This window comes from Artemia sp. Qi Xiang Cuo, chromosome 10, assembly GCF_049724085.1.
Source record: "Artemia sp. Qi Xiang Cuo chromosome 10, ASM4972408v1, whole genome shotgun sequence".
NCBI lineage: Eukaryota > Metazoa > Arthropoda > Branchiopoda > Anostraca > Artemiidae > Artemia > Artemia sp. Qi Xiang Cuo.
Window position 1 is genome coordinate 20,437,018 of NC_142803.1, and position 8,674 is coordinate 20,445,691.

The 8,674-nt window shown below is 35.2% G+C and overlaps 1 protein-coding gene across 1 annotated transcript in view; it reads right to left on the bottom strand.

The window, feature by feature from the left end:
* The window catches only part of Fibp (acidic fibroblast growth factor intracellular-binding protein), a 76,650-nt gene extending 70,914 nt beyond the window's left edge, over nucleotides 1-5,736 (bottom strand). Inside the window, exon 1 of the mRNA XM_089096151.1 lies at nucleotides 5,600-5,736. The gene's annotated coding sequence lies outside the window, so the exon portion shown is untranslated. The remainder of the gene's footprint in view (nucleotides 1-5,599) is intronic.
* Between the last annotated feature and the right edge of the window lie 2,938 nt (nucleotides 5,737-8,674).

An 8,674-nucleotide genomic window follows, 5' to 3' on the forward strand; every position in this document is an offset into this window, starting at 1 on the left:
GCTTAGCACAATGATACTTATCAGACTAAGAAATAAAGTGGATAAGGTTTAAAGGGAAGAATGGTGTGGTTTCTGGAAGGGGAAATATTGCATTGACCACAGTTCCACACTTATTAAAACTTAAAACAAAAAGAAATTATTCAGTATATGAAAAGGGCAGTCCCCTCCTCAATGCCTTGCTCTTTACACTAAGGTTTTTACTTTTTTTAAAATAGAGTTGTGAGAAAGAGTCAAACTTTAGTGTAAAAAGCAATACATAGGCTACCCCTTCCATATATAATAATAATTTATTTTTAACCCACATCATATACAAAAATCATAATTGTGGAGTGTAACAAAAAGAAAGTAGATAATACATTACATACATGAGTACATAAAACTTAAAAACTTCACAAGAGCAGAGTAACCAAAGAAAAGAAAAACATTCAAGATACAAAAAAAAAAAAAAATTATGACAAAAGACAGACCAAGACTTAATGCAGCAGACCAGGATTTAATGGAGCATATGGAATAATTTCTGTTTGTTTTAAGTTTTAATGTTGCTCCTTACTTTCAGCTAATTTTTTTTTTTATTTGATTTCTGAACATTTTCAAATTAATGCAGGTTATGATTTTGGCTCACTGTGCATGAATAATTAGAAAGAAATTTGCATATTGATTTTACTTTTTTTTGGTTAAATGGCTTTCTTGAAAGTTGTTAAATTTTATTTACAAATGTTTTTATTAGCAATAAATAAACATAACTTACAAATTAACTTGTGTAACAAACTTCTATATTCATATATTTTTAATACATATATTAGAGTGCTTGCCCCCTAGTCAATACCTCACTCTTTATGCTAAAGTTCAAATTTTGTTCAAATTCTTTAAAAAGACCCCTTAATCACAAAGGCTGTTAATTAAAATAAATAGCTCTTATGAAAGTACTAAAAAAACTTTAGCATAAAGAGTGAGGTATTGACTAGGGAGCAAACCCAATCATATACATAGTGATTTCTGTTTGTTTTAAGTTTTGATGTCGCTCCTTACTTTCAGTTGAAAAACTTGTTTTTCTTCTTTTTTTTCTGATCATTTTTTAAATAATGCTGGAAAATCTCCCTTTCCCCATGAAAACTTTCTTGATGGAAAGATCATCCCACATAACCCCCAACCCACCCATTCCACTACCAGAAAAAACTCAAAGAGTAAACTCAATTAGGAAGCAACCAATCATCTGAATACACCTGGTCCCTAGACTACAAGGAAAAAAAACTTCAAACATCAACTCTGGAGCTTCACAAGGGAAAATCCTTATACTGTTCCAAGCTGCAATTTGAGGTACATGGAATACAAAGCTCTACTAGACCTAAAAGACTTGACTTACTAGACTTACAGATGACTTGAGTTTCCCAGATAAAAATGTTAGCAAAATGAATGCTGGGCTATTTTGGAGTTTTTAGGGATTACAGGTTAATAAAGGGTATGAAAACTAATATTAGGCTAGGAAAACTAAGCCACAAACTAAGAGTAGGGACTTGAAGAAAGGACTTCCTAAACATACAGAACACATCCCCATAATACACACAGACTCTTTCCTTCCACTGACTCCTAATCAACCTCCAGCTGAGGACATCAACATGAGGTACATGGGCATGTTTGAAGGTATTGCAAAGCAGATCTCTGATCTAACTCAGGCTATTACATCTATTTGTGAACTGCTTTCTAAGTTAGCACCAAGATCCTTTCAAAATGCGGTCTGTAGTCTAAATCAATCAGTGGAAAACCTAAATATAGATGGTTCACTCCTTCCCACAATTTCAGCAGACACCAGCAGCCCTGACCTAAATAGCCTAAATAAGTCAGTTGATAACCTAAGAAGTAGCCTAAACAAGACAGTTGAAAACCTAAGTAGAGAAGGTTCATCCCTTCCCACAATGTCAGTAGATAATAGCAGCTCTGGCAAAGCAGAAAGGAAACGTAAAGGAAAGGAGTCTGTACCTAGCCCAGAAGGTGCTACAATACAACCTAGGGCCAGACCTAGGTTGGCTCCTTCTCAGACAATTGACTAGTTATCTCTCCACTGTTTTCCCTTGGGTTTGGCATGGTACAAACTCATACTCATTAAGTAAATTGTTTAAGGCTACTGGTTTGGTTCCCTAAATTCATTTTTTATTTAATTTTTTTTCCTGCATGTTTCCTTTTTTAGAGTGGCCTAATTTGACTATTTTTACCTGGGTGACAGGTTAAATTTACTATATATTATATTTGATTTGCATAAAATTTGTATTTTTTTGTTTGATAAGGTATTTGCATCATTATGGTTCCTGTTCATAATTGATGGTAGGTGCTGATAGAGATTAAACCCTAAAATCAGCATGATGAATGGCATATGTTCTATATTTTTTAATCTTGACGGCCTTGATGCCCCTCCTATAATTTTTTATTTTAGAGTTATCCTTTTTCTATTTTATTTGTTTTATTATCCTTATCTATCTTTTAATATTTTATCTGGTTAAATTTCTATATAAGGTATGTAATAGGCTATAATGTAAAAATGCATTATTTATTATAATTGTGTTGTATAGGTATTTTAATTGCTGTATGACTAAGCACAGTTGCATTATTTTGATTCCTGTTTTTCAATGCAGGCAGTTGCTGCAGGTGAATTACCCCCTACCAATAGCAAGATAAGTGATACATGATCAGGTTCAGTGAATATTGACAAAAGTGACACCCAAGCAAGCTAGTGATTACAGAAGGCACCAAACAATTGAGTGATACAAACGCATATGACCTATTGGTTGACTGCATCAAACCCCAAACAACAACAACAAGAGTAGGGATAAACAAGGATGAGGAGGTAATGTCAGACAGCACAAAAATCAACTAAAGCAGTATTCACAAGCATGCCTAGCTAGAATCCTATGTCTAGACATGTGTCTAGCCAGAGTTCAATGTCTAGACAAGAACCATTCACAAGTAAAATTTGATGCTTAGCTAGACACACTAGACAAGGTGCTTAGCTAGATATTGAGTTCTAGACTCTAGAACTCAATGTCTAGGATTTTTTATTACAGCCAATCAGAATGTTTCAAGTTCCACTTTGTTCATTTATGTTTACATTTTTAAACTGAGATTTAGTTTTTGTTTTCTCATTAATTGTTTTTTTTTATTTTAGGCAAATATGCAACACCAGACATAATAGTGAAGCACACTAAGGCAATTGTTTCACTTATCTCATCCATTATCTAGTGACAGTCAAACATAGGGATTACAATTTTGAAAGTTTCTCCTGCATAACCTCTCTTGATTGGCTAGAAATTACAATTTGAAACTAAATTTGTAGTTTTAGCTAAGCACCAAATTTTACTTGTGAATGGTTGTTGCCTAGACATTGAATTCTGGCTAGAAACATGTCTAGACATGGGATTCTAGCTAGACATGCTTGTGAATGCTGCTTAAGAAGATAGCTTCCCTTGCCTGGGTAGCATCATGAGTAAGAATGAAAGGTGTTGCAAATATCCAAGAATTGTAATAGCCTAGCCAAGGTGTAGAGACTTGTTTCAAATGAAACAAGTTTAGTCTTTTAATATTATGGCTCAGAGACTTGGAGAATTCAGAAGTCTGAGGAAGATGTGCAAGATATTTTCCAGAAGAATTGCCAAGGATGGCTTAAGACAATTGTTCAAGACTATAGACTGTAGGCCTATACCAAGCATAAGCTGTATGTAGGGCTATTCATAGGGTTGGTGGTGACCAGGTAGAAACCAATAGTACCAAAACTAATTACATTGCCACCCTCCTGACTCAAATATAGGCTTAGCAAATATCAAAGTAAAAGATTTGATCAAACTGGGCAACCCCCAGTCACAGCACTTAGGTCAGCTACCCCCTCCCCTTTGAACAGCTCTGGCTGTATAAAAATCCCATGATCTACAGCTATAATGCAAGAAAGGTTAGGATGGTTAGGTTACACTTTAGAGATGAAGGGTGATAGGTTGCCAAACATCAGGCTTTTTGGCCATATAAACTTTGTAGATTAAAACCATAGCTTCCAGAATTAAATCTACAACACAACTGAGTCCTGAAGGAAGTATGCTATTTTGAGCCTACTGACTGCTAAATTCTGATTTAGCCCTAGGCTATAAATTTCCTATAGGCTAGAACTCTATGAAAATTGTCTTAAGCAGTGTTCACAAGCATGTCTAGCTAGAATCCCATGTCTAGCCAGAATTCAATGTCTAGGCAACAACTGTTCACAAGTAAAATTTGGTGCTTAGATAGACATGCTAGACAAGGTGCTTAGCTAAACATTCAGTTCTAGACTCTAGAACTTAATGTCTAGGATTTTTTATTACAGCCATTCAGAATGTGTCAAGTTCCACTATATTTTTAAACTAAAATTCAATTTTTGTTTTCCCATTAATTGTTTTTTTTTCATTTTAGGCAAATATGCAACACCAGACTTAATAGTGAAGCACACTTAGGGAACTGGGTAAATTTTTTGTTGTTCATATTATTGCATTACAAATAAAGTAAACATACCACTCAATGCCTTTTTTATGCTCTTTCCAAATATAATAATCATTTTTGTCAGAAATGAATTTTACCCCCACCCCTATATATACCAATTCAGGGTATGGTAAAATCCTACTTTTGGCTATCTTGGATGGGGGTTAGGTTAGGAGAATGAAACTTTCAGAGATGGGTCTACAGGCTAAAGTATGTCCTGGGAAGGTATTTTGAAGTACCTACCTTCACTCATTCTCCTTCTGGTGGGTCCTGAAATTTGCCAACATGACAGGTCTATTACCTATTGAAATTCTGACAAAACAACATTTTACCTTAATTTTCAGTTATCCGTTTCTTTTTCTCTGGCTTTAGTTCTGAAAGAGCAATTCCTGTTATTTGAGTAGATTTTAAGCCATATCAATGTTTTTTTTTCAAAATTTAGGAAATGTATTTGCATATCTTCAAAACCTTATAAATTGGGACTGAGCAAAGTTTTGAAGCTGAAAACAATTTTGTTGTACTTCATTTAAGCAGAAGATCTATTTTGCAAGGTTTAACTTTTATAACACACAGGTTTTTAAAGGTCATCAAAGGTCAGGACCCTCTAGAGAGAGAAGGAGTAGAGGTAGGTACTTCAAAATACCTTCCCAGGACATACTTTAGCCTGTAGACCCATGTCTGAAAGTTTCATTTTCATAACCTAACCCCATTCCAAGATAGTCAAAAGTAGCTAAAGTAGAATTTTACCCAGGGTATATATTTGCACATTAGGGGGGTGGGGGTAAAGTTAGACTTACCTCATATTTAGAAATAAAAAAAATAAAAATAAATAAGAAATAAAAAAAAAGAAATAAAATTTGATATTTGGAAAGAGATTAAAAAAAGAAATGGAGCGGTATGTTTACTTTATTCGTAAGTCAATAAGATGATTTGCGACAAATTTACCATTTTCTTCTTCACATTAATGGGAGGGCAGCTGCCCCTGCCCAAAAAAAAAAACGACGCCCCTGAACGCTGCTTTAGAGGCCTAGCCTAATTAATTAAATCCTAGTTGGCATTAAATCCTACTCATATCACTGGAATTGTATTTTCAACAAACGCAGCCTACCTAAAGTAATTTGGTAATATTAGTCCTTTTATTCTTTTAGTATTTCTTCTACCTTTGGTGGTTGAGGCTGCAAATCAGTGTTGTGAAATCGGCGTTTTTGTGGTATTATTTGATTTTCTAAAATGGGTTTCCAAGAGGCAAATACAAAGAATAATACGCTTCTTAATGATAGCTTTTCAAAAGCTACACTGTTTCGCGGCAATATACATTTGCTCAAAAGAAATCGTCAGCATAATTTTGATGTCACCATATCCCCCCGCCCCAAAGGAAAAGAGGTAGTGAGGCCCTTGCCTAAAATTCCACGTACCCAAGACAAATTTCAAATTTTACTTCTTGACTGATTTCCCCCTCCTTCAGAAAGCCTGGATCAAGCATTTGGGGTTTCTCCATCAAAAATGACAGAAATATGCATAAAAATAAAGCATTGCTGATGTTTGGAGGCATGAGTACTAGGCTTTAAAGACTCCCTCTGATGCCATGCAATCTTACTGGTAGACCCCGACGCCGCGCAGAAAAGTCGGTGGCGCGTCATTGAAAAAAAACGGTGCCACGCCGCCGCGCGTGCAACCGCGCGATGATGCCGTCGCTGAATCGATCGGCGGCGGCGTCACTACTCCGCCTTCGTTTTTTCTCTTTTTTTCTCTCTTTTTCTTACCGATATCGACCTTCGGGCTTCATCCTTCATCCCGGCTGATCTGTTTCTTAAAGATAAAAACTGTCATCTTGGGCTCGTCATCTGTGATTCCACTTCTACTGGTTTTGGCAGTAGAATATTTATTTTTGAACTTTTCTACTTTCAAATATTAAATCTACTTACTCTCTACTTATTTTTGAAGGCATCTACTCAAGGTTGCTACGGGAGTACCAAAGTACTATTTTAATACTATTTTTTTTATCAAAGATGTACTTTCTGAGAAAACAGTACTTTTCGAATACTTTTCAAAAAGTATTCTTTACCCATAAAAAATTAACGATTTCCGGTAATTTCGTTGATAAATATTCGTGTAACAGAAAGTAACGCATAACATATTAAGCTAGCAATAGCATCTTTATTTATCGATTTTTCTATTGTCTTGTGATGCTGAAGACGCTTTTAGATGCTGAAGACCTTAATACATTACAGGACAGGTTAGAGACAAACAGGCCAGACGGCAGACAACATCTGTATAGTATATATTCAGTTTTATTCATAAGAAGAATAATCGATCAGATAGACCAAACATAGGTAAATATTATTTGAAAAGTATAGGCTAATAAGAAATTATAACATAGGTAATTCATTATTAAAATACTGGGTTGGGGGGGGGTACTCTCAAGACACTGTCGTACAATCATAGATATTAAAACCAGTAATAATATAGGAAAGAGCTGTTTGCTTTGTTGGTGAATGTTTTGAAAAATATTTTGAACATTATTTAACCAGATAAGTCTGATAAAATTATTACTGCTCTATATTCTGGAAGTGTTCTTGGTACTTGTCTAATATACCACAATCAGTCGAGAATTTTTGACACAAAAAACTAGTCAAGCAGCTTCTATAACCAGAGAATTGCTATTGTGCGCTAAGCAAACAGGGGTTTCTCACTCCATGAACAATATTCCTTTGGGGTAGAAGGGCAAACAAAGGTACCTAGGTTAGGTTAGGTTACGTATTTAATATATTCTCTGCTTTACCCCCCCTCCCTCCCTAACGCTCAAATATATAGCCCAAAATTGTTTCTAAACTATTGAACTTTCATCATATTGTTTAATTTAACTAGCAGTAATCAAACTTCACTTCTCGAGTGGTTGTTGTGTAACAGACTAGTACCGTGTTTTTCTCGACATTTGCCTTTTATCGGATTTTTTTAAAATCTATTCTTGTTTAACCGTTTACCCTAATCCCTCCCTTACTTACTCCGTGAATATTAGGTATCATTGGCGTAAATTTGAGAAAGGGCTACCCCCCTCCCCCTTTGAGTCTTTGCCTCTATACAATATTAAAAAAAAGCTTTGATGAGTCGTTTTATTTAAAAACTATGTACTATGGATTATAATAGAAAAACACAAGAAGTGAAGTTTTGTGGTACTGGTGCATTATTCGTCATCCACCGCTATAGACTGTACAAGGATATATCACAAGAAAACCAGACACCCGGTTTTTTTCTATACAATTTGATCGCAAAGTGTGGTGTCTCTTTTTGTGCAAAAGATTTAAACTATTTTATTTGGGGGTTGAGGGGGGGGGGGAAGGTACCGCGAGGAGTTGACGTATTTAGTATATGTAATGCTTTACTCCATCGCTTCCCCCTTCATGTTCAAACATATAGCCCAAATTTATTTCTAAACAATTATAAATTAATCATATTTTATTTAATGTTCATTAACAAAACTCGACTTCTTTAGTGGGTACCTTATAATGCACAAGTACCAATTTGGTTAATACTAATGAAATAAAACAAAATATGATGAAAATACCATACTTTATTAGCAAAAATGGGAAACCCACTACAACTTAGAATTATGTGCCCAGAACACAGGTCAGAAATGTTGGTTAGGTTAGGTTTTACAATTCCAAAGATATTGCTTCTCGTACGAGTACAAAGTAATGGTGTCTCCATTGACCCACTGTTTTGTTTTGGGCAACAACCTCTTATCCTGTAAAAATATAATTGCTTGTTCTTCCGTCCTTGGCAAATCCCAAATCTTAATTTGAACATCCATGGTGACACACTTTATTCTATCACCATCAAGGCTGTACCCAAAGGGGGGGGGGGGGTAAGGGGGTTTTACCCCCGCCCCCAAAATTTTTGTTTGACTCGTAAAAAGGTAACAAAAATGGATATAAAAAAATTTTGTATGCGTTTTTTGATTTTTTAACCCCCCCCCCCCAAAAAAATCTTTTAGTAAAACCCCTCCAAGACAAAATTCTGGGTATGGCTTAGATCACTATGCATTGTGAACTAGCATATCATTGTATTATATGATCTTCGCGATAGAAAATTGGTTCCCGTATAACCAATTGTTGCATAAAATTATTCTTCATATTAGATTAAATTTTTTCAACCCCCCCCCCACCGCCTAGGGTTTGAAAAG